The sequence below is a fragment of the Uloborus diversus genome, chromosome 9 (genome assembly GCF_026930045.1).
Source record: "Uloborus diversus isolate 005 chromosome 9, Udiv.v.3.1, whole genome shotgun sequence".
NCBI classification, from domain to species: domain Eukaryota; kingdom Metazoa; phylum Arthropoda; class Arachnida; order Araneae; family Uloboridae; genus Uloborus; species Uloborus diversus.
Window position 1 is genome coordinate 159,012,703 of NC_072739.1, and position 25,910 is coordinate 159,038,612.

A 25,910-nucleotide genomic window follows, 5' to 3' on the forward strand; every position below is an offset into this window, starting at 1 on the left:
TTAAAACAGAGCCAGCAATAAACTTATACTTGAATAAAAATGTTTAGAAAAATTTTATAGTGCAATACAAATGTAAACACCCATTATGAAATTTTTATATATTTTTTTGTAATTTTTTGGGGTCCTTAAAGCCTGTGCTTCTCATGCTTACGCTTAAACCAGGCCCTGAATGTATTAAGATTAAGTATCAGATGCGAACATCCTATTCTACTCATTGATATTTTAATTCTGTAAGAATGTTTTCTCTAAATGATAAAAGTAAAGCCATTAAAACAAAAAATAGGAAACATGTTGCATTCATGCGCTACAAGATTATAAAAACTTTTCTAATGGCTAATAGGGAGCTTCCAACGGTAAGCAGCCACTATTATTTTAGGAAGTTTGTTTCTTTGTTTTCTTCTTTTTTTTCTTCAAAAAGAATATTTTGGAGCAATTTACATATTTACAAATTTATTATGAATAAAAAAGTTTTATACATTTTTTTTTTGCATCTATACATTTTCTTCTTCTTATTCGGATTTGCAAGTCTAGTATCCTTTTTCGATTTTTCTAGAATGATGCAAGTTCCAATCAGCAGCACCAGCTAGCACTTTACTGACTTGATGGCTAATGGAATTAGTCTCTGCTTGTTAGTACTTAATTTTTACACTAGCTAAAGAAAAAAAAACAATTAGTCACTTAAGATATAATTACACATTAATTTACACAGTGAAATAGGCTAAATAAATGCATAGTAAGAATTATATATTACACATAACAAAAGATACAAATTATGTATAACAACATTTATTAATATGACTTAAGTAGTGGGGCAGCAAAGAGAGTTTTGAGTCCCCAGAGCCCTTCGTTATAACATATATTACCAACTCTAATATAGTAGTCAAAAACATGACAAAACATAGGTCCTTCGGCCTTCCCACCCAGGTAAAATCCCTGGCTGAGAAATTCTCAAGAGATGATTTAAGATCATAAAATTGTTTCATCGATGATTAAGGCCTAACTGAACGTTTTCCAAATCAAGCCCTTCTTCAATAACATTTTTATGATGGTAGATCAAATATGAACCAGAATTGAAAAAAAAAATGTCTCAACCAAAAACAATTTTTATAAGCCATCCTTTTTCATCATATCATTGTTCCATTGATAAATATCAGATTGCCAAGTTTTTGATGCTGCCGTGATAAACAGAACAGGGCTGCCACTAAGTTATGGTCTAAAAATAGTGGTTTAAGTAGAATTTTAAATAAAAAAGTCTGCAAAACAGTTGCCAAACAAGGAAAATAGTAACTGGTTAAATGAAGGAACCAGTTATGTGAGTGATGGTCTAGTAGATGGACTATTTTCCTAGGTAAAGGATACTGCCTACAGGGCCAGATTTAAGGGAGGGCAGGCGTGGCTACTGCTCCGGGATCTCCACAACAAAGGGGCCCCCACAATAAAATTTTTACAAAATATCCTAACTTTCAAGGGTTGAAAATATCGGATATATACATATATATCAAAATATTTGGATATATATATATATATCAAAGTATCTAATATTTTCGAAAATATGATCTTTTGGAACCCTGATTAGGGGCTTCCACTCCTTCATTACCCCAGGGCCTCCACATTTCCAAATCCGGCCCTGACTGCCTGAATAGATTTTGAAAACGTTTGCAACTGAAGTTCTTTTAAAGACTTACAGCCAATGAGAGCCCCTTTTAAAACTTAAATAAAAAATATGACTCCGACAAAAGTCAAAGTTTTTTAGAAACCGTTTTTTTATTGGTGAGTAAGAGTATATTATACATTTTGTCAACGGGTCATTATATATATTTTGGTATGCAATAAATCTACTTCATATTACATACTTTTTTCTTTTTCAAAAATTTGTATGGGCTTTCACATTTTTCAAAAAAAGTTCTAAATCTTTTTTTGAATGATCCTAATTTCCTCAATCAGTAAATAGGCATATATTATTAAATTTCAATTAGGATAACATGGTGGGTCACAATTAATGAAGATATGTATCACTAGAACTTTCAGTTCAGAGACTTTCGTAAATATGCATAATCTATTTTTGCGGAATTTCTCTTCATTCATAAGCTCACATGTGTTTCTATTGAAAAAGAGATTCCTTGTGACTTTGAAAACATGCTCAAGCAAGTTTTATTGCTATTTTGGCCATCAAATAGTTCATTACAGTGTATAAACTAGGGATGCACTGATAAGCAAATTGGCCAATTAACCATTAGCAGATTAATTATAATCATAATGGCTTTTACTGCTCTCTCAGTTGAAAAAAAAATACCTGCATTAAAAACAAAAACATATGACACAAAAACATTTTTGCTCAATTAAAGGGTGTAATTTTGAAAGCAAATTGTAAAATGTTGTAGTTATGTGTATAAAAAGAGAGTACAATAACTGAAAAACATTTTTTTTTGCTTGAATAGGAGTATTCTGTAAAAAGTTTGAGAGGAAGCGAGGGGAACTGAGTCAGGCTGCATATAACCACCTACTATGGTTCTTAAACAATAAAAAAAATATTTTCTTATGTATAATAAATTCACCCATAGTTTCTTGTTCTAGGCATACTTAATATATAATTTTATTCAAAAAACAATTTTCCTGCCCATTAAAATCGGCAGTATGACTAATTACCAACGAATTGGTGCATTCCTAGAATAAACTCTCGTCAGTAAAAAGTTTGGGGAATTTTTAGCTACTTACTAGTACACAACTTTCAGAAAAGGTAAGTTACAAAATTATAAGGTACCAATTTCAGGAATTTTGCTATACTTACGAATGCATCACTTTTAACTGCATCAAACCATTAATGCTTGACAGACACAAAACAAATTCATGTTCTGCAGCATTAATATCGCCAATTGCAGCTGCAACTTGGGAGCTTTCTTAGACATCACATTCATCTCCACCTTTTCCTGTAGCAACTTCGCTTCTCTTTTCAGCTTTTTGCCGTCTTTTTAAGCTTGGCCAAAAGATTCAAAATCTCTTGCAGAACTATAAACTAATTAAAAGGAAAATAAATTCTTTTTAAAAAGGCATCAAGTTATAATAAAAATACAGTCGGATCCCGATTTATGCGAGGGATGTGTTCCAAGACCCCTCGCACAAGTCGAAATTTCGCGTTGTGGAACAACGCATGTTTAGAAATTTTTTGTAAGCATACCTAATTACTTCAGACAAGTGTTAACGCCCCTTAAATTGTCTAAAAACATTTCTTAACTATATATTACCGTATCTGTTATAAAGAAATGATTTTTTCCGCATTTTAGCGTTAAATAACTAAGCATTAAAGCATTACAATTTAACATAAATTACTACTACAAAGCACAAAATCAATGAGCAATGAGAGACATGAATTAAAACAGTACGGTACTTACATTAAGTACCGTACAAACCATACTGCATCTTTGTAAACCATCTTTTGTCGGATGTCTTTTCATCCATAAGCTCATTATTTTTTGCATTGAAAAAGGCATTCCCTGTAACGCCGAAACACGTGTCTGCTGTAATTTGCAAACTGGTGCTTCTTCTAATGTTGTTTGTCTTACCATGCTGCATTATATTAGCACTGAACAGTAGATATCGTAAACGTAATTATAATTTTTAAAAGGATGAAGATGATGGTTTATGAAAGTGTGGGAGCACCCCTCTTTCTAGCCTCTTTAAGTCACAATGAAAGAGCAGTTTCTATTCTTATGATTGTATTTTGCTCAGACATTACTCTGCGAGTTTCAGTATCAAAACTAAGTTCTGAACTTTTACGGATTTCCTTTTCTTGAATTTTAATTGCACGTATCAAAGATACACTCATACCTGATTGCTGTACTACTTTGAATCCACTTATTAATTGTTCAAGCATATTGAGAATCTTGACATTTTCTTTAACGGTCAGAAACTTTCTCATTTTCTTCCCATTTTCGCCAACTTTAGATAAAAAAGCGCGTTTGGGTGCCATTCTATCTCATCAACGTTCATATGTAGAATGAAAAAAAACCCATTAAGAATCGGAGCGGTTATTTGCAGGCCTGGATTTACTTACAAGCTAAGCAAGCTATAGCTTAGGGCCCCCAACTGCCGGAAATTTGTATGATTCGTTTCAAAAATAAAGTACTTGAAAAATAAATTTTATTTTCTAGTACTTGAAAACTTTGAAAAGTGTAGCTACAAACAACAAATGGGAGGGTGTATGGAGAAGGAATGCCAATATATGTCAAATTCAGCTCCTTGCTTTATCCTGCACAAAAAATGTAAAAACCATGGTTCTTATGTTTCTGAAACATATTAAATATTTTTGTGACTCACATGTTTCATATCTTGCTATTTATATAACTCCGAATGCAGAATTTTGGAAATTCTTTTGGTGTTGCTTGCTTTTATCTTACTTCTGCATATTGTCAATCTGTTTAGCCCAAAAATAAAATTACAATCTACTTCTATTCCTCTTTGTTTTCTGTCCCACTTGCAACTGAAGAGAAGTTGTTGTAATGGGAAATCTATAGTTTTTTTTCCTTTTACATTTAAAATAGCTGTTCCTTACAAAGTTAGAACAGGAGTTTAAAAATTTAGGATCAAGTGCTAAAATATCAGACAGAAAAGTACAAATGAAGTGAGCTAAAGAATTTTAATTGTTTTAGAGTTCTTGAAAATAATTAGTAAGTCTTTGAAAATCCGAAGCAAAGTTGGGCTCCAATTTTATTTCTTAACAAGTGCATACATTAGGAATTGTTTAAATAGGCAGTATGTTACTGTCTTGTTACCTATTTTCTAAATCTGTACACCATATGTTTTAAAGCATTTTTTACAATTGATCATTTTATATTTAACTCGTTGTATTTGTTGGTGGGTTGGAATGATAATTAAAAACTAACTGTATCGAAAGCCAATGTATTGTCTTTTCTCTTCCCACACTTTTTCTCTGTCAACTTCTGTCATTGATTCGTCAAATCAAAAACAATTTCTACTGTACATTATCTTAATTTGTGTATTATCTTAATTAAAGTATATAACTTTAAAAAAGTTTTGTTTGCCTATTTCTGTCCTGGTATTTTTGTAGTTCCAACTACATCTTATAAGGCTTCAAAATGCAGAACTTAATATCTATTTTTCAAACTTTCCTCCAGGGGAGAAACACCCGCACCCCCTACAATTGGGGATATTCTATACTCAACTTAAAGAGGAGTCCTGGGTCTCCAGCTCTAAAAACTTTCTTATGTAACAGTCAGTAGAGTTATGAACGGAAATTCACAACAGTACCAAGATAACTAATTTCAGTTCCATTAAAACTCAAAAGAATGTTACTAAATGTGTAAAGTAAAGTGTGCAAAGAAAAATCTGATTTTTTAAAATAGTTTTTGCACTTAAGTTTTATATGAAGTTTTAATGAAAATTCTTTTTTCACTCATACATTAACGAACAAGACATTGATCATTAAATATATGCACTCGAGTGGCCCTTAGCTATAGGACATTTTTCAGAAGTTAGAATTGCATTGATACCCACCCTCTTATTTTGTTCCAATGGACAAAAGAACAGCCTGTGCAAAATTTCCCTTCAATTGGACAATTTCTAGGGGTACCTCAAATGCCTTGAAGTTCAGTCACACACACACACACACACACACACACACACAAAGTCCTAGAAATATAGTAAAAAAAATTTAAACTGCATTTTTCTTTAACATCACAACAATTTCTAGAGAATAAATACATTTTATTAGGACTAATAATTTTTATAGAATCAAAACATAGTAGAATAAACCAATGTTGAACATTATTCTTTCTTAAGTCAGGATTTAGTATCAGAAGTGCAATTTTTATGGTCTTCAGCAATGATGTGTGAAGCAATTTTTTTTTCCTCCCTTTCATCTTCTCTGAAAATATTATTGTGTTTCTGAATCAATTTTACACCTCTTTCTGCAGCATCATTCACAAAAAGTGTTTTGTCAAGTTTTTCCATTAATAATATAATATCTAAATTCATCCTTCCAAGTTGAAGCCTATGTTAAAGAAATCAGAGCTGATTGTCGGGTAAAGAAATATTTTGTAACAGGTATTTCAAAATATTTATCAGCTTCTAGCATAATTTGAGTCATAATTCTCTTAACCCTAGTTGGAATAATATCATCTAATAAGGAAAGAGTCATAGTTTCGTGAACCAAATTTAAGCCATGGCTTAAAATTTTTTTGAGAGTAACTTTCTGATTTCTGGATCAATATCCTGATAATTGATCATGTGATGCATGAATAGAAAATCTGGATAGGGAGCTTTTACAGCTTTTGGGGAGAGAAAGCAGGTTCGAATGTAGACTCGAGCCCAAGAAAAATACATGATGTTCTTAAAGCGTTCCTCTCCCTTTTAGATAGCTGAAATTGACCCTAAAGTAGTTAAATCTTGAATACGTAAAGAGCCTTTGAGATCCACCTAGCATGACTTTATAGTTCCTGGCTTACAAAATGATATCCCATTCCTTAAAATCCCGGTAAGATTGTTATAGCTAATTCTAAAAAATCTTGATGATCATCACGATGTTGTTTCTGAATAGAAAGTTGTTGTTCAAGAAATTCGAGCATGGTTGAGAATATATCATCAAGTACTTCCATAGTTACCAGATATATATCTTATTTGTCAAATTTTGTCCTGGTTCTCTGTCACTGTCGTCAAAACCATCGTTGCTTGAGATGTTTGAAACTAGAAGCTAAATCATAAGCTTTTGATGAGACATTGTTATTCCATTTCTTCATAAGTTCTTTTCGTTTGAACAACTCCCTTTTGGAGCCCGGGCGTCCTTTTTTGCACTGAAGAATTCAGAATTTCCTATTATTTTCATTTTTGATGTCTTTCAAAGCATATGTACATGCACTGTCAGAGATATAATCCGTATTTTCAAATCTCTCCCCTCAAAAAGATCTTTTCTCCTCCTTTTTTCAACATGAAATTATTGAAAAAAAAAAAAAAAATCTGTAATTATTTCATGCATTATAGAGTTAGGCTAACTTATCAATTCAGTGTCCATCCTTCTAGTAGGAATTGGTGAGTTTTTGCCAGGAAACAGAAATTCTTGAAGCAATAATGCTGTACTTCTTGCTTTTTTGTCATTGTAAAAAATATAAAAATGCTTAAAATTTGCCTATTTGATGGCATTTTTACTACAGTAATTTAATTTGAGAGGTAATCGAGAAGATCTACATAAAAATCTCTTCTTAACTTGCGTGAACAACTACCGGTAGACCAGGGTTCGTACGCTCCTTCAAAACTTCTTCATTTAGGAAATTGTTTTGAAGGGCCCTTCAAACTCCTTCATCACTCCTACATAACCATCCTCTATGACAGTCTTTTAAAATACTTTGATCAAGAACTATTAGCTTCGCCACAAGAGCAAAGAGGGGGGGGGGGATTCTGTCTCAACTGAGTTGATCGCAGTTGGGAAAGAAAAATAAACACGTTGAGATTTGGCATATTTTATTGATAAATTAAACTTTCTTTTTTTTTAATAAATAAATGTAACGTAGCAGTTTTGTATATTTTGCTATTTAATATTTATATAGATGTAATTTACAGATTGATTAACAGAGTTCATAAAATTTGAAGGTTAAGAGAAATTCTTAGGTTGTCATTTGAAAAGTAATATTATCTGGAAGAAATAATTATTTGTAGGAGAAAAACATTTGCCTGTAAAAAGACATCACTGAGCATAAAAAGGGCATTGAAACTAAGAAAGACATATAATTATTCCTGAAATCGAACAGTTTGAGGAAGACTGAAAGGAAACAAATGTCAACAGCTCACACTTTTTTTTTTCAAATTTAGTAGGTCGATCAAGTAAGATTTACAAAGTAAATCAATGTTTTAGTGTATTTTACTATTAAATTACAGCTTTTTATTTTGAAATTTTAATGTAGTATTTTCGCATATTTATTTATTTTTCATAAAGATGTGATTTACAAATTGCTTATAGAAGTCGTAAAATTTGAAAATGAAAATATTACATTAGATGACTAAGATGACTTATATGAAACTATAGTTCTCATACGCTTATATTTTAAAGTTTTATGATTATTGCTTTTCCCCCTACCACACTCTCAGCCGTAAAAGTCAGTTTGTCTAATTACTGTATAAATGTTTAAAAATACATGAAGTTTTTTTAATGATTGTGTTAAAAAAAAATTGTTTAGTAAATAGCAGTTTTGACATGATAAATGGGATCCTTCACAAGTGATGTCATTGAAGGGGAGACAGGTTCATGAAATTGTGACAAGGGGAGAGAGAGGGTGAGAAAAAGTGACACAACAGTTATTAACACAATATGTTTACAAAAAATATGACATGTGACTAGACCGGGAGTAAGGTGTAGTGTGACACTTTGACAAAGAGGGAAGGGGGTCAAATATGTTGAAAAAAAGTGATATTTATGCACTGCACTATAGTACTCCTTCAAAATCTCATTTTACTCCTGCAAGATGCTTTCATTTTATTTTTGAAATCGAGTACGAACCCTGTAGATGTTGGTGCTATGTTACAAGCCTAGTTTGATCGTCACAATAATCAGGCCAGCATGAAAATTAGTGATAAAAGACAATGCTGTACTTGGTTAGAAAATAAGTCAACAATGCACATTTTGTAAAAATAGAGTTACCGCACGAAGTGAAAATTAAAGTTAAAAGATAATGTTATACTTAGTTAGAAACTAAATAAAGGATACACATTTCATAAAAATAGAGTTACAAATTTAGTTTATCTAACCACATGAAAAAAAATATATAGATTTATTTTGTAATATCAATTATATATTAATCATAAGCGTTTTCTTACATTCACTCAACAAAAGTAAATGCCATGTTATAGAAAACACTGCATGCTAACGAAGTTAATGAAACTGAAACTAAATTAAATTTCTACTTAATTTTAAATACGCTCATAAATTTATGTGTTCTTACAAAACTCGGCTAAATATTCACAGAGAAGCTTTTGGTTAGATTGTTGTAGAAATGATTGCAAAAACGTCATGAGTCACTAGCGTTGTTTTGGGGAAAAAGCTTCGAAAGAGTCAGAATCAGAAAAGAATCAGATGAAAAGCGGGAAAGCTGAACAAAATCTCAAGAAAAAGCAGTTTGAATAAAATAACACTTGTGACAGGAAATAAGGCCATAAAAAATCCAGATCTGCTAGAAATTTGCTTTTAAACTTGAAAACATATGAATAAAATGTTTTTTCGGTGAAATTTCGACAATTTCATGCTATTTGAGGCACCCTTTAAACTTTTCCGATTGAGCTAATAATATGCACACATTATTTTTTTGTTAATTGAAACAAAATAGGAGGGTGGGAGCTACATTCTCACAAAGTGGAAAAATAAGGGCCACCCTAATATGCACTTATATTTTTTAACTTGTGAAAATTTCTTTTTGAAATTCATATTTTTAATACATTTTGCAATTTCAAAAAAATCGTCATTTATTGTATTTAAGTCAGTTATTGCACTATATTTTGAACACTTACATTTGCATGCATGCATAAATGTCGAACTATTATGAAAAAAAAAAAAAAAAAAACATGCGGACGAACAAATTAAAATTCTTAATAAAGAATTAAACTTCTATGTTCCTAGAATAGATTAAGCTGTACAAATAAGTTATATATATATATTATTTATACTTGAATGTCCAGTCCACATTGAATAAATATTCAATTTAAAACATAAGACACATTTTGCTCTGTTTTTGATACTTTCTCACAAAATACAGTTTCACTAAAAATGCAGTTTTGGACAGAATGGTAAAAACCATGGTATTTACCATAGTGTCAAAAAACTCGCCAACCCTGTGACAATGTTATTAAAGTAAGTAGTAGATTTTAACTTTCAGCTCAAAAGTCAACACTTAGCAAAAAGGTCAATTGGACCAGAATTGAATTAGAAAAAAAAAAGCTGTTTTCAATGTTAAGGTAATAAAAACTACACTTACACCTTTCTTGAGTGTGAGACCTCTTTACAAGTATTCACAGCAGTAGATTCCTCTAGTAGAGATATCTGACTGTTGCAGGAAATTACAAGAAGCAGTTTTATTTTTCTACAATTAAAGTAAAGAGTGAATATTTAATTTAAATACAATTATAGATATAAATATGTTAGTAAGGAAATAAATCCGGCATACACTTACACTGATAGAATTTATTCTTAAAGTGTCTCCTGGTAACATTGTTTACAAATTATCCCTTTCAGACTCAAGCAAAGAATGAAAGCTTAATATTTTGTACAATGAACTTGAATAATTGTTTTGATTAGTACAAAGTAGAAAAGAGTAATGTTTTTTTTTCTATTTGAGGGTGGGCTTAGAGGGGATGTATCACATGTGATATAGTAAGAACCAGACACTACAATCAGGAGTGTTTTATTTCTGAATAAGATTTGACTAGTTTGTTTAGTTATAGTGCTAACAACACAATATATGCACAGCATAAATACTAGATGAAAATAAGCTTTATTTTTATGTTGTGGTAACGTTACATGATTTTTTTTACTTTCATGAAATGGCTTAGAACTTCTTTTTGCAATGAGACAAGTCAAGGGAAAAAAAACTTGCAGTCTCTACAATGGGTATAGTACTTTGTCAATCATTTGCAACTGAATGAGCTCCGATTAGAATCACAGTGACTAATAAAATCTAAAATTTCGACCAGTATTAAAATTTTACTGAGTAAAAAATGGAAATTAAAGAAAAGGGCATAACAACATATATAGCAAACAATTCCAGTGAAAAATTAAAATGAATTGAAGGATTCGGAGGGGGGGGGGGTTGGTTTTACTAACCTTAGTTGCTTACATCAATACACCTCCCCCCCCCAAAAAAAAAACTGAAACTGACATAAAAGTTATTTCCAAAAGCCATCAAGTCCCATTGCATCATAAATATACAAATAAATTGTACAAGCTACTGTGTGGTAATATTTCAGAGAAAATTTTTTTCTTTGGCTTTAAATTAGTGCAGAGTACATATAAAAAGGTGGTCCCCCCTCAAACATGTTTCTCTCAACTACAGCATTGATTACACTTCAAAAATTTATTTTTCTAGTGCTTAATAAATAATTCTATTCTTGAAATCTTCATAACCTTTATCTTTGCACTATAAATAACTCAACGAAATACATATTTGACCTTTGATACAGCATACAAATTTAGCATAGTAAGTATTAGAAATAATAACCACACATTGATATTCGTCGAAATAATTTGAACGAATGTAATTGTAGAACTAATACTTCTTAATTCCTTACTTCTGAAATGCTTACTAATTTGGAGCAAGGACCCATTGAGATTAAATCTCTTATCCCTTTTATATCATAAATATCTGTTAAGAAAACAATTAAGCCATGATTGTCAGCTTTGGTACTAAAAATGCCAGTGTTTAAACCAAAATTACTAATATACACCAGCAGGCTGAATTTGCAAAACTTGTAACTGAATAATTACTAAATTCCGCATCTAAAGTAAACTCCGTCAAAGTAGCAAGTTTCCAGACTTTACCGCTCAGTGGATTTCCAGTTTTGGTTTCAAGAATGGGGGGGGGGGGGGGGCTCTGGTCACAAGTCAGAAGCTTCACCAATCAGGCCACCACAGTCCCTATATGACAGGTTGATGGCATCCCTCCCTACTGCAGAAACAACTTAAGAATTCAATTCATCTCTCTCCCCCAAGGTACAAAGGTGCACACCCTCTCAAATGTTACAGATTATTCATTTAGAAAGAGACTGATCTCGCACCGAAAAATAAGACAAAACAACCCTCTCAATAAAAAGCCCCTTTGAATTTCAGTGGTGCTGTTTGTGCTATAGACCCCCCCCCCCCTCTTTTTAGTGGGCACCCCTATAGAAGTCAACTCAATTTTGAAAAACTTGAGTTTTAATTACTCAAAAACGCAGCTGAAACATTTCAAGATCTCAATTTGAAACATTGTGAGATATGAATTCAAAATACCCCAGCAGTCAATCACTTGAGTTCCCGATTTCAAAAAGTCTCGATTATCAGAAGTACTTGATTCCCGAGATCTTGATTATGCCCATCACTAGTCTTTATGGTTAGCTTAACAAAAGAGCTTGATGGGCCGCAAGCAGCCTATCAGCTACTAATCCGGTATTGCTGGTTTAGACACCTGCAAGATTTTGAATGCATACAATGAGGATTAAAAAATTTTCAGCAGAAATTGTAATTGACTGGCAAGGCCGCTTAAAAAACTTGAAGGCTGGAAGAGATCTTGGCTTTATGCTAAAATTATTGCTAATTCATTCGAAAAACATTCAGCATAACATGTATAATTGCTTTAATTCTTTTTCTGCAATAAATTGGATAACTTCTCATGCTCCTTCTTTATGAGGGTTTTTTTGTGACCCTCTTTTAAAATAAGCCTGGTTTTTCATAACCCCTCTGAATAACACCACCCCCTAGCACCAACAAATGACCACTTCTTTATACACATACATTTTCCAGATGTGCTAACTGAAATAGTTTGTCAAAGGGTTAGTATCATAAAAAAATTAAGATTAAGTCAGTAAACATGATAGTAAGATCATGGGTTATCAGTCAATGGTAACTGTAGGTTATTGCCATGGATGGATCCAGATGATTACCTTTCAATAAATTCCAAAACCTCCGCCCTTTAACATCACCGATGATTGTCACAAATTAAGTTTCTTTTGCTTTATTTCTATTTGTTGGGAGTGGATTGGGACGTCCTGAACCCTTTCCTTTAACTAAACGTCATCAAAGGTGTCCTAAAATTGCTTTTTTGAATTTCAATTTATACTTTCTAGGGGGGATCTCCCGAACCCCACATAATGTCATCTACAATAGTTTTTGGAACTTTGAAAAACAACCTGTGTTCCGATTAATATTACTAAAGTGTTAAGCAACATGCTACGATTGCATTTTCAAGACAACAATTCTGAAAAAATTCCCATAGAGAGCCCACTTTTTCACAACATTATAGATCATCTAAAATTACATTTTTGGAACTTGAGAAACAAAAATAGGTTGAGGGACAGTTCCTGCATCTCGGCTCAAGGAGGAGCCGATTGTTCCTCCCTTGCATCCGTCCTTGGTTATTATAGAACCATATCATAAAAATCGGCACTAAATAGGTAGTGTAAGGCTTACTTATGGTCAAATATCTGTTCAAACAGGAGAGTATAGCACAGCAAGACTCGGGAAAGCTCCGACTATTGTGGCAATTATGTAGTGAATTTCTGTTCTTTAATCCATGACTGAAGAGAGAAATCTTGAAATATCTCTAGAGACTTTGTAGTGGCTTAAAAAAAAAAAAAAAAAAATGTAAATGATGATACAATGACACCAAACAAAAGATAGAAAACAGTAAGCAGCTATTTTTTTTTTACAAAAGTTGCAGCCTTTATAGTGGCTTTGAAACAAAATCAGGACACAAAATTACAAAAATATCAGAACACTTAACATTTTTTAAAAAGTAGTGCACATATATACTATTGCACTCAGTAGCAAAATGAAATGTATATCATCAGATATTGCAAACAAGTTTAGTACACATGTTTTTCATTTATTATTATTATTTTTTTTTGCACTGGAAATTTGTCATAAAAAGACCAATGCAAATTGTAGGGCTCACAACTAGACACTGTTACAAGTTTCTAAACGTCCATTTTTTTTTCAAATTCAGGCCCTTGTTAGCTTTAAAATATCGGTTCCATTTCGAGTTTTACTCAGTGATTCCTCTGTCCCCTTCTATTTCTTTCTCAAACAAAGTATCAACAGTGGCAGATACAAGGGGAGAGTCATGGAGGCTGGAGGGTCATACCCCCCTAAACAATTGAGAACTTTATGTGTAAAATGTAGATGATTACAGTATCTTAACATTTCATTTATTATTTTTAAAAGTAAACATTTGAACTACTTTATCTCATTCCTCATGAAATCAATTTGCAATGTTTATCCCCAGTTAGGTGTCTTACTCCAGGCTGATTTGATGCTTTTTATTTAACCGCAAGCAGTTTTTGAAATTTTTCGTACCTAAAACCGTAGGTTCGTTCACGGGGGTCGTCATTCTTCAGCTAACCCTCCCCCCCAAAATAGTTTTCTGTATCAGCCCCTGAGTATCAATATATTGTTAATAACATTACCATACTTGAAAGTTATGAATCAAATGGTGAGAGAACAGCTAGATGCAATATACCAACTGGAGTTCAAAACTATTGGTTAGGTGTAAATAATTCATTCAGCATAATTTCTAGTGTTTAGCAAAACAATATAAAACAGAATCTATCGATTAATCGGCTAAAATTCAATAAGCATTGATACATCCTCTATGCAATAATACCTTTAACCAGTCATATTTTTTCTTTAGGGGTATATATACTCCCAGTAATCCATTACGCACAATGTGTATGCGATCATATACATAATATACCACAGTATGAAAATTTTTGAAGCTTGAGGGTAAACGCTATATGTCTAAAAAATGTTTGAGAGTATATAGCGTATATGGAGAACACCACTGCTTTTAACATGAAAATGTTTGTACTGATTAATCAGTTTCCAATGGCGGGTAGGTAAATCAGCAAAGCAGTGGATTACCAATTACTGCCGGAGTCTACTAATTACTGCTGGTTAACTAGGGAACTGCTAATTTTAACCTTTTGAAGTTCAGATTAAGGACCTTGAATAAATTAGGTACTTTTCCCAAGGAACAAACTGAAAACCTGTTGGGATCATCAGGACAAAAAGTTAATACTCATGACAAAATATTTTTTATCAGGATAATCAGGACAATTATGGAGCCTGCTGTGAGCAATTCAAGCAAACAAACGGAAAGCCTCATTTTAGTGTCATGCCAGCACTAATAAAAGGAATTGAAAAAAAATAGGCTTCATGAGAAGTTTCAAGTTTAGACTCGTTCGTTCACAAACAAAAGAACAAATTTAATGGTAGCAGTAGGTAATCACAGAGTACAAACCTGTATCGGTTCAAACTATCATGAACTCATCGATATTTTTATGAAATAAGTAACATTGAATTATATATACGAATTGATACGTAGCTACAATACGACTTACAATCTGTAAACAAACATCTGTTCGGTTTCCGCTGCCGTACAGTGACGTGAAAAACCCGTCAAACAGGTCACGTGAACCAGCCGGCATCCTAGCTGTGGAGACTAGGCTGCCAGCCAGCCGGCAGCCAAGTCTCGCCCTCCTTTTTTGGTCATTATGAATGCTTACCGCGAGAACTTAAAAAGTAAGTTTTTTTCATCTTATAAAAGAAGCGAAATCGCTCCCATATTTCTTTCAAGGAAAATTACAGCTGCTTTAATTTCTCTTACTTAGTACTGGAGCGATTAGATTTTCATTTCAAGGCGTTTAATCTAAAAATAGCTTCCAATGTTATTGTAGTAAGTCTTGCGGTTTCCCCCGCGGTTCTTCCTGCATCTACAACCACGCCCACTGCCGTATCTATGTGTTAATGATCTAAGCTTTGCCTAGGTGTTAGCTTCCCCTTTTATTCATTGGGCCGTTTTCAGGGTGAAATTCTGGGAATAATGATAAGAAATGGGCGTTTTTGCAGACGATCGCTGGACAAGTAAAATTGCCCAGATATCGCACGAGTCCAAACAATGCTTGAGGCATCTTTTTAAAAAACAGGGTGCAATTTCCTTCTTTTTTTAAAGGGTGGGACGCATTTTGCGATCTAAAAGAAGGGCAGGGCGCATTCTGTTGATGTGGAAAAGGGCAGGGCGCTGCGCCCTTCAAAAACGACCTAGCGGGAACACTACTTTTCTATATTGTTTGTCTGTGTAATTAGAGTTTATTCCTGGACTGTTATGAAACTTGATTCTCAACTTGAATTGGTTTTATATCGTGCTATTTTTTGAGAATTTTCCTGTTATAAGCAGGCAATGCATTCAATTCTTGAATAATTTTCGTTTTAATGTGTCTTACTTCTAATCTTAATTTTATAAGTCTCTTCTTTATTATGAAGCAATCGTAGCTAAGTAATTTTTTTTATTATAGATGGTTACACTGTAAGTGACAACAAAAAAAGTTATCGACAATAAGCTATTGCTAACAGCTAGTTTACATTTGAACATATTTCAATTCCAAACATGTTGAGAAACAAAGTATATTAATTATTATCTGAATAGGTTATATACATATTCCGAACTATTATGTACTAATCCAAACTATCCATTAGCATTCCCAAGTAACACTGAAACGTTATGTCATCGTTACATCACGTTGCAATTAGTTAAAGCATCGTTACCGTTTCCCACGCAACGTGATATCACGTTGCTTTATCGATTCGATACAAAAAGCGTAATTTTGAAACGTTACATCACGTTGCAAATTTCTTAAATTTGTAACGTTGACAAACAGTTGCAAAAGAAACGTTACTTATCATTACTTTTCGTTGCACCCTGCCTCGTCTTCGGCAACCTCCGAATCCTAGTGGCCATTTTCAGTAAACAACTTCTGGCTTGCTATGCCGCCATTGTTTTGCAGCTTCGCAATCGCGATCTCTCACCACTTTCAGCGGTAAGTACTTTGCATTATTGTTAGTGTATTATTGTTGATATACTTATTTTATTAAAAAAAAGTGTTATTACATATTTTTATGAAGTTAATGAACCGCCATTGGTCGGAGTTTGAGTACTTTCTCCACCGTACTTTTATTTATAATATTGTTTGAAAGAATAATGTTAGATGTTTTTATTTGAGTATTTATTCATTGATTTCTTAAAAAGATGCTGAAGCTTGGGGATATGTTCCATTAATAAGCTATAAGAGCGATAAATGATACTATGTTTTACTCATTTAATCGGCTTTTTGCAGAACGATTTTGACGAAATAATTGTAGCAATTTTTTAAAAATTTTTTTGTCATATAACTGAAATTATCTTTAGTAATAATATTTCAAATTTTTGTTAAAGCACTGATGTAAGAGGATTTTTTCAAAACTTTCATGCCTTTCGAAAAATATTACTGGAGTTCTTTTGTAATAATACTTTTTTCAAGGATTTATTTATGAAAGAAGCTTTTAATTAGTTTGTAGTAATATCGTTAATTTTAACTATTAATAGAACTCCACTTGATGTAAATGCGGCTATGCTATGTTATGCTCGGTTTATTTTTAAATATCAGGAATGCTCATACAAAATATTGTAAATAAAGCAACAGTGTGAGAATACTCGAAGGCCTTTAAACGGCATGAGACATTTTATAAATTGAAAAAAAAATGTACAGATTTTATAAGAGTATATTACAGTAATTGCATTAACAAAAAATGCAGAATACTTACTGTATCAAAAATTAAGCGTTCAATGAACCCACCCCCCTTCTCACCAAGAAAAAAAAAACTTTATTCAAGCTTTGAAAAAAAAAAAAAAAAAAAAAAGCTTAATACAACGTTTAAAAGCAACATGATGTAACGTGATAAATAATGGTTGATGTAACGTTTCAAAAATCGTTGATGTAACGTTAATAAAACCGTTGCTTTTGCGTTTTGTAACGAGACATATTTTCGCTCTATCAACGTTACCAGTAACGCGATGTCAACGCTTCAGAGCAACGTGATGTAACGTGATTTATGTTACTTGGGTTGTAATAGGGTTGCATTTAGATTTTACATTAAGTTTTTTCTCCTCTATAAAGTTGTAATGCAACATGTTTATATTGAACTGTAAAGTAATACATGATGAATGATTTCTCTAAGCTTCTTGCAGATATCAAGTCCATTACAGTTTCAGAATTTCTTACTAATTGTCTGGAAATTTGTAATCGTGAGTTTTTGATGACTATAAAAATAATTACCAGTATTTAAGAAAACACATCGTGCGCATGTTCTACATAGCAATAATTATAAATGAGAAAGCTTAAATCTCTGACTAATTACAAAGCAATAAAATTGATTTTTAAGTTATAATTGCATCAGTTGTCTGATGCGTGTGCCCTTTATTTTTCCTTCCAAAGCTTTAAGTGTTTTGATTACTATTATAAACTCACAATCACAAAGTTTTCACAGTCTGTTGCAAATTCTGAAATTTTATTGTGCTTTGAATATGCATTAAATTCGAAGGAATTATTTTATTTTTTTAGTTTGTTTCAACATTATGGTTTAACTTTTTTATTCCATCAATTCTTAAAATTTTTATTCTACATGCTGTTAACTTGTTTCAAAAAAAGAATATTGAAATTCCATGTTCTACGAGTGATAGTACATAGTCTACTACTATGTAAGCAGTGTGTAACTCACTGCTGGTACAGGAGGAAGTTGGTTGCCAAGTCCCCCTAATGAATCCTCGCCCTGTACAAAGAGGTATGCAAATTGTTCATTTCTCTCAAACTTTTAAACATTACTAACTACGTCACCCGAATTTGCACGGTCCATCTCGAAAATTATTTATGTCAAGTGACAAGTGTACAACAATCAGGCTTGAAAAAAGAAATCAGTAAAATTTTGTGGAAGATTTCGGAAAATAAGCAAAAGGTAAACATTTTAAATCCTCCGATTACAGGAGAAGCCTTTAAAATAAAACCCAGAATTTTATTTGTTCATATTGGAGAAAAAAAATGGCAACAGATCTTTCGTCTCAATGATTTTCTTCACGCTATAAATTTTAATAAAAGCATTGTGACAGAAAGTTGAGATGAAGCACTGAATAATAATTTGAATGGAGGAAGAATTTTGTTGAAGTATTTCTGGTGCTAATTTCAAAAAAGAATAAAAATTTTTGTAACCCTTTTAAAAATTACTTTTATGATACCAATTGTTTAACTACTGCGTTTTTTTTTTCTAATCCATAACTAAGACAAACTAGTCTTTATAAATGATATTAATGCAAAAGTTAGTGCATTTCAAATAATTCCCACTGGTCAGCTCTAGCCAGCTAGCACGCACAAGGGTACGTACGCTTACACGCACTAGCGCAGTAGCACGCACAAATGTACGTACGCTTACACGCCCTAGCCAGCTAGCACGCACAAGGGTACGTGCGCTTACACGCGCTAGCGCAGTAGCACGCACAAAGGTACGTACACTTACACGCGCTAGCCCGCTCAAAGATACGTACGCTTACACGCGCTAGCCCGCTCAAAGATACGTACGCTTACACGCGCTAGCCCGCTCAAAGATACGTACGCTTACACGCGCTAGCCCGCTCAAAGATACGTACGCTTACACGCGGTAGCCAGATAGCACGCACAAGGGTACGTACGCTTACACGCGCTAGGCAGCTAGCACGCACAAGGGTACGTACGCTTACACGCGCTAGCCCGCACAAAGGCACGTACGCTTACACGCGCTAGCCAGCTAGCACGCACAAAGGTACATACGCTTACACGCGCTAGCGCAGTAGCATGCACAAAGGTACGTACGCTTACACGCGCTAGCCCGCACAAAGGTACGTACGCTTACACGCGCTAGCCAGCTAGCACGCACAAGGGTACGTACGCTTACACGCGCTAGCGCAGTAGCATGCACAAAGGTACGTACGCTTACACGCGCTAGCCCGCACAAAGGCACGTACGCTTACACGCGCTAGCCAGCTAGCACGCACAAGGGCACTTACGCTTACACGCGCTAGCGCAGTAGCATGCACAAAGGTACGTACGCTTACACGCGCTAGCCCGCACAAAGGCACGTACGCTTACACGCGCTAGCCAGCTAGCACAAACAAGGGTACGTACGCTTACACGCAGCAGCATGCACAAAGGTGCGTACGCTTACGCGCGCTAGCCCGCACAAAGGTACGTACGCTTACACGCGCTAGCCAGCTAGCACGTACTAAGGTACGTACGCTTAAATGCGCTAGCGCAGCAGCACGCACAAGGGTACGTACGCTTACACGCGCTAGCCAGCTAGCACGCACAAGGGTACGTATGCTTACACGCGATAGCGCAGTAGCACGCGCAAAGGTACGTACGCTTACGCGCGCTAGCGGAGTAGCACGCACAAAGGTACGTACGCTTACACGCGCTAGCCCCTCAAAGTTACGTACGCTTACACGCGCTAGCCAGATAGCACGCAAAAGGTTACGTACGCTTACACGCGCTAGCCAGCTAGCACGCACAAGGGTACGTACGCTTACACGCGCTAGCGCAGTAGCACGCACAAGGGTACGTACGCTTACACGCGCTAGCGCAGTCGCACGCACAAAGGTACGTACGCTTACACGCGCTATCGCAGGAGCACGCACAAGGGTACGCACGCTTACACGCTCTAGCGCAATAGAACGCACAAAGGTACGTACGCTTACACGCGCAAGCCCGCACAAAGATACGTACGCTTACACGCGCTAGCACGCACAAGGGTACGTACGCTTACACGCGCTAACCCGCCCAAAGTTACGTACGCTTGCATGCGCTAGCCTGCTAGCACGCACAAGGGTACGTACGCTTACACGCGCTAGCGCAGTAGCACGCACAAAGGTACGTTCACTTACACGCGCTAGCGCAGTAGCACGCACAAAGGTACGTACGCTTACACGCGCTAACCAGCTAGCACGCACAAAGGTACGTACGCTTACACGCGCTAGCGCAGTAGCACGCACAAGGGTACGTACGCTTACACCCGCTAGCCAGCTAGCCAGCACAAGGGTACGTACGCTTACACGCGCTAGCGCAGTAGCACGCACAAAGGTACGTACGCTTACACGCGCTAGCCAGCTAGCACGCACAAGGGTACGTAAGTTTACACGCGCTAGCGCAGTAGTACGCACAAGGGTACGCACGCTTACACGCGCTAGCCAGCTAGCACGCACAAGGGTACGTACGCGTACACGCTCTAGCGCAGTAGCACGCATAAAGGTACGTACGCTTACACGCGCTAGCCAGCTAGCACGCACAAGGGTACGTACGCTTACACGCGCTAGCGCAGTAGCACGCACAAGGGTACGCACGCTTACACGCGCTAACCCGCCCAAAGGTACGTACGCTTACATGCGCTAGCCTGCTAGCACGCACAAGGGTACGTACGCTTACACGCGCTAGCGCAGTAGCACGCACAAAGGTACGTTCACTTACACGCGCTAGCGCAGTAGCACGCACAAAGGTACGTACGCTTACACGCGCTAACCAGCTAGCACGCACAAAGGTACGTACGCTTACACGCGCTAGCGCAGTAGCACGCACAAGGGTACGTACGCTTACACCCGCTAGCCAGCTAGCCAGCACAAGGGTACGTACGCTTACACGCGCTAGCGCAGTAGCACGCACAAAGGTACGTACGCTTACACGCGCTAGCCAGCTAGCACGCACAAGGGTACGTAAGTTTACACGCGCTAGCGCAGTAGCACGCACAAGGGTACGCACGCTTACACGCGCTAGCCAGCTAGCACGCACAAGGGTACGTACGCGCACACGCTCTAGCGCAGTAGCACGCATAAAGGTACGTACGCTTACACGCGCTAGCCAGCTAGCACGCACAAGGGTACGTACGCTTACACGCGCTAGCGCAGTAGCACGCACAAGGGTACGTACGTTTACACGCGCTTGCGCAGAAGCACGCATAAAGGTACGTACGCTTACACGCGCCAGCCCGCAAAAAGATACGTACGCTTACACGCGCTAGCCAGCTAGCACGCACACGGGTACGTACGCTTACTCACGCTAGCGCAGTGGCACGCACAAAGGTACGTACGCTTACACGCGCTTGCCAGATAGTACGCACAAAGGTACGTACACTGCACGCACAAGGGTACACTTACACGCGCTAGCCCGCACAAAGATACGTACGCTTACACGCGCTAGCCAGTTAGCACGCACAAGGGTACGTACGCTTACATGCGCTAGCGCAGTGGCACGCACAAAGGTACGTACGATTACACGCGCTAACCAACTAGCACGCACAAGGGTACGTACGCTTACATGCGCTAGCGCAGTAGCACGCACAAAGGTACGTACGCGTACACGCGCTAGCCAGCTAGTGCGCACAAGGGTACGTACGCTTACACGCGCTAGCGCAGTAGCACACGCAAAGGTACGTACGCTTACACGCGCTAGCGCAGTAGCACGCACAAAGGTACGTACGCTTACACGCGCTAGCCCGCACAAAGATACGTACGCTTACACGCGCTAGCCAGCTAGCACGCACAAGGGTACGTACGCTTACATGCGCTAGCGCAGTGGCACGCACAAAGGTACGTACGCTTACACGCGCTAACCAACTAGCACGCACAAGGGTACGTACGCTTACATGCGCTAACGCAGTAGCACGCACAAAGGCACGTACGCTTACACGCGCTAGCCAGCTAGCACGCACAAGGGTACGTACGCTTACACGCGCTAGCGCAGTAACACGCACAAGGGTACGTACGCTTACACGCGCTAGTGCAGTAGCACGCACAAGGGTACGTACGCTTACACGCGCTAGCGCAGTAGAACGCACAAGGGTACGTACGTTTACACCCGCTAGCCAGCTAGCCAGCACAAGGGTACGTACGCTTACACGCGCTAGCGCAGTAGCACGCACAAAGGTACGTACGCTTACACGCGCTAGCCAGCTATCACGCACAAGGGTACGTAAGTTTACACGCGCTAGCGCAGTAGCACGCACAAGGGTACGCACGCTTACACGCGCTAGCCAGCTAGCACGCACAAGGGTACATACGCGTACACGCTCTAGCGCAGTAGCACGCACAAAGGTACGTACGCTTACACGCGCTAGCCAGCTAGCACGCACAAGGGTACGTACGCTTAAATGCGCTAGCGCAGCAGCACGCACAAGGGTACGTACGCTTACACGCGCTAGCCAGCTAGCACGCACAAGGGTACGTACGCTTACACGCGATAGCGCAGTAGCACGCGCAAAGGTACGTACGCTTACGCGCGCTAGCGCAGTAGCACGCACAAAGGTACGTACGCTTACACGCGCTAGCCCGCTCAAAGATACGTACGCTTACACGCGCTAGCCAGATAGCACGCAAAAGGTTACGTACGCTTACACGCGCTAGCCAGCTAGCACGCACAAGGGTACGTACGCTTACACGCGCTAGCGCAGTAGCACGCACAAGGGTACCTACGCTTACACGCGCTACCGCAGTAGCACGCACAAAGGTACGTACACTGCACGCACAAGGGTACACTTACACGCGCTAGCCCGCACAAAGATACGTATGCTTACACGCGCTAGCCAGTTAGCACGCACAAGGGTACGTACGATTTCTCACGCTAGCGCAGTAGCACGCACAAAGGTACGTACACTGCACGCACAAGGGTACACTTACACGCGCTAACCCGCACAAAGGTACGTACGCGTACACGCGCTAACTAGCTAGTGCGCACAAGGGTACGTACGCTTAAACGCGCTAGCGCAGTAGCACACGCAAAGGTACGTACGCTTACACGCGCTAGCCAGCTAGCACGCACAAGGGCACGTAAGTTTACACGCGCTAGCGCAGTAGCACGCACAAGGGTACGTACGCTTACTCGCGCTAGCGCAGTAGCAAGCAAAGAGGTACGTACGCGTACACGCGCTAGCCAGCTAGCACGCACAAGGGTACGTACGCGTACACGCTCTAGCGCAGTAGCACGCACAAAGGTACGTACGCTTACACAGGCTAGCCAGCTAGCACGCACAAGGGTACGTACGCTTACACGCGCTAGCGCAGTAGCACGCACAAGGGTACGTACGTTTACACGCGCTTGCGCAGTAGCACGCATAAAGGTACGTACGCTTACACGCGCCAGCCCGCACAAAGATACGTACGCTTACACGCGCTAGCCAGCTAGCACGCACAAGGGTACGTACGCTTACTCACGCTAGCGCAGTGGCACGCACAAAAGTACGTACGCTTACACGCGCTAGCGCAGTAGCACGCACAAGGGTGCGTACGCTTACACGCGCTAGCGCAGTAGCATGCACAAAGGTACGTACGCTTACACGCGCTAGCCAGCTAGCACGCACAAGGGTACGTACGCTTACACGCGCTAGCGCAGTAGCATGCACAAAGGTACGTACGCTTACACGCGCTAGCCCGCACAAAGGCACGTACGCTTACACGATCTAGCCAGCTAGCACGCACAAGGGTACTTACGCTTACACGCTCTAGCGCAGTAGCATGCACAAAGGTACGTACGCTTACACGCGCTAGCCCGCACAAAGGCACGTACGCTTACACGCGCTAGCCAGCTAGCACAAACAAGGGTACGTACGCTTACACGCAGTAGCATGCACAAAGGTGCGTACGCTTACACGCGCTAGCCCGCACAAAGGTACGTACGCTTACACGCGCTAGCCAGCTAGCACGCACAAGGGTACGTAAGCTTACACGCGCTAGCGCAGTAGCACGCACAAGGGTACGTACGCTTACACGCGCTAGCCAGCTAGCACGCAAAAGGGTACGTACGCTTACACGCGCTAGCGCAGTAGCACGCACAAAGGTACGTACGCTTAAACGCGCTAGCCAGCTAGCACGCACAAGGGTACGTACGCTCACACGCGCTAGCGTAGTAGCACGCACAAAGGTACGTACGCTTACACGCGCTAGCCAGCTAGCACGCACTAGGGTTCGTACGCTTACATGCGCTAGCGCAGTTGCACGCGCAAAGGTACGTACGCCCTCACGCGCTAGCCAGCTAGCACGCACAAGGGTACGTGCGCTTACACGCGCTAGCGCAGTAGCACGCGCAAAGGTACGTACGCTTACACGAGCTAGCCAGCTAGCACGCACAAGGGTACGTACGCTAACACGCGCTAGCCCAGTAGCAGGCACAAAGATACGTACGCTTACACGCACTAGCCAGCTAGCACGCACAAGGGTACGTACGCTTACACGCGCTAGAGCAGTAGCACGTACAAGGACGCTTACACGCGCTAGCGCAGTAGCACGCACAAAGGTACGTACGCTTACACGCGCTAGCCAGCTAGCACGTACTAGGGTACGTACGCTTAAATGCGCTAGCGCAGCAGCACGCACAAGGGTACGTACGCTTACACGCGCTAGCCAGCTAGCACGCACAAGGGTACGTACGCTTACACGCGATAGCGCAGTAGCACGCGCAAAGGTACGTACGCTTACGCGCGCTAGCGCAGTAGCACGCACAAAGGTACGTACGCTTACACGCGCTAGCCCGCTCAAAGATACGTACGCTTACACGCGCTAGCCAGATAGCACGCAAAAGGTTACGTACGCTTACACGCGCTAGCGCAGTAGCACGCACAAGGGTACGTACGCTTACACGCGCTAGCGCAGTCGCACGCACAAAGGTACGTACGCTTACACGCGCAAGCCCGCACAAAGATACGTACGCTTACACGCGCTAGCACGCACAAGGGTACGTACGCTTACACGCGCTAACCCGCCCAAAGGTACGTACGCTTACATGCGCTAGCCTGCTAGCACGCACAAGGGTACGTACGCTTACACGCGCTAGCGCAGTAGCACGCACAAAGGTACGTTCACTTACACGCGCTAGCGCAGTAGCACGCACAAAGGTACGTACGCTTACACGCGCTAACCAGCTAGCACGCACAAAGGTACGTACGCTTACACGCGCTAGCGCAGTAGCACGCACAATGGTACGTACGCTTACACCCGCTAGCCAGCTAGCCAGCACAAGGGTACGTACGCTTACAAGCGCTAGCGCAGTAGCACGCACAAAGGTACGTACGCTTACACGCGCTAGCCAGCTAGCACGCACAAGGGTACGTAAGTTTACACGCGCTAGCGCAGTAGCACGCACAAGGGTACGCACGCTTACACGCGCTAGCCAGCTAGCACGCACAAGGGTACGTACGCGTACACGCTCTAGCGCAGTAGCACGCACAAAGGTACGTACGCTTACACGCGCTAGCAGCTAGCACGCACAAGGGTACGTACGCTTACACGCGCTAGCGCAGTAGCACGCACAAGTTTACGTACGTTTACACGCGCCAGCCCGCACAAAGA

The 25,910-nt window shown here is 39.1% G+C and overlaps 1 long non-coding RNA gene across 1 annotated transcript; it reads right to left on the reverse strand.

Annotated features, from left to right (window-relative positions):
• Positions 1 to 493: 493 nt before the first annotated feature.
• On the reverse strand, positions 494 to 13,266 carry LOC129229960 (uncharacterized). Its single transcript, XR_008581131.1, has 4 exons — positions 13,157 to 13,266; positions 9,972 to 10,076; positions 2,789 to 3,013; positions 494 to 652 (listed from the first exon to the last, which is right to left on the reverse strand). It is a non-coding gene; the product is annotated as an uncharacterized LOC129229960 (long non-coding RNA).
• Positions 13,267 to 25,910: the final 12,644 nt, after the last annotated feature.